At 39.3% G+C, this 1,370-nt stretch overlaps 1 protein-coding gene across 2 annotated transcripts in view; it reads right to left on the bottom strand.

Annotated features, from left to right (window-relative positions):
• Positions 1-1,370, bottom strand: part of TM9SF2 (transmembrane 9 superfamily member 2) — a 70,656-nt gene that overhangs the window by 49,350 nt on the left and 19,936 nt on the right. Inside the window, exon 1 of one of the 2 annotated variants that reach the window (XM_023513120.1) lies at positions 1,089-1,092. The exons of the other annotated variant lie outside the window; for it this stretch is intronic. The gene's annotated coding sequence lies outside the window, so the exon portion shown is untranslated. Of the gene's footprint in view, positions 1-1,088; positions 1,093-1,370 lie in introns of those variants that run through there. 2 annotated transcript variants of the gene reach the window in all.

The following is a 1,370-nucleotide window of genomic DNA, read 5'->3' as shown; positions in this document are numbered from 1 at the left end:
CTCGGGTCAAATTATTTAACATGTCACCTTCCTTATGGGTGCTTCAGCTTCTTTACCTTCAAAGCAGGATAATACACAGGGAAAATGGGAAACTGTAGCTAACTATACCTTTATTTATAAAATGTTCATCACAAAATTTTACAAAATATTCTCTACATGTTGGCCACCTTTTTCTACAAGCACACGACATCTTTGTTCCCACTCATGGTAAACATGTTCCAAGGTATCTGTTGTTGTCATTTTTCCTGTGTATGGAGACTTTTCGGAACACCCTGTAGTATTTTTCTCATAGAGATATGACGATTAAATGAGTTACCATTTAGAAAATACTTCAACAGTATCTCAGACATGTAATACTATGTATTTGTTAAAATGAAACCCAATACATTTAATAATATTCAGAAAAAGGAAGTGGACATCCACTAAAACGTTCGCCGCTAGTCAAGACATACCACGAAAGCCAAGGCATCAGCCTTTGCCTACAGTACTGAAAACATTATCAGGTGCAGCCCCTAGAAATCTACTCAAGTGAAATGATGACTCACTTGACTGGATTGCCCGAGCTTAGGAGTTCAAGACGAGCCTGAGCAAGAGTGAGACTCCTATCTCTACTAAAAATAGAAAAACTTAGGCAAGTAACTTGAGCCCAAGAGTTTGAAGCTGCTGTAAGCTATGATGCCATTGCACTCTACCCAGAGTGACAGAGAGAGAAAAAAAATATATGTATATATGTCTGTCTGTCTGTATAACTGTTGTGAAGCCAAATTCCCACGTGATGGCTTACTCTGCCAAAATTGACAAATTTGAAGGGGTCAACATTGCTTTGAAGATACCTGAGCAGTGAATCCAGTTCACATCTCTAGATTTCTTTCTAGGAAGAAATACAGCTATTATATTCCACACAACTTTCTAAAATGTTGAGTTTCAGAATCTGTACAGCTACACTGTCATCACATAAGCTAAGTCCCTTTTGCTCTAATTCCTTCTCACTCTCAACCTTGTCCCGCACAGTAACTAAGAACCAGGACTCAGGATGCCTGGGTTTACATCCTGACTCTGACCTTACTAACTGTGTGACCGCAGCCAACATTCATCACTTCCTTGTGCCTCATTTTCTCATCTACAAAACGGATGTAATAACAATCATTGCTTCAAGAGGTTTGTGAGGACACTCAAGAGGAGCGCCTGCCACAAAGTACTATCAGCGTTTACTGTTTCGCTGCAACGTCCAACAGAACTCGGAGAAGGATGGAAATGTTCTTTATCTATACTGTCAAATATGGTAGCCACCAGCTACACGGGGCTACTCGGTACTTAGAATATGTTAGTGCAGAGGAAGAACAGAGTTCTAAATTTTCTTTTTTTTTTTT

This window comes from Otolemur garnettii, unplaced genomic scaffold, assembly GCF_000181295.1.
Source record: "Otolemur garnettii isolate 467f Iridium unplaced genomic scaffold, OtoGar3 scaffold00034, whole genome shotgun sequence".
NCBI lineage: Eukaryota > Metazoa > Chordata > Mammalia > Primates > Galagidae > Otolemur > Otolemur garnettii.
The sequence above is the reverse complement of the archived record's forward strand: the minus strand, read 5'-3'. Positions and strand labels throughout refer to the sequence as shown.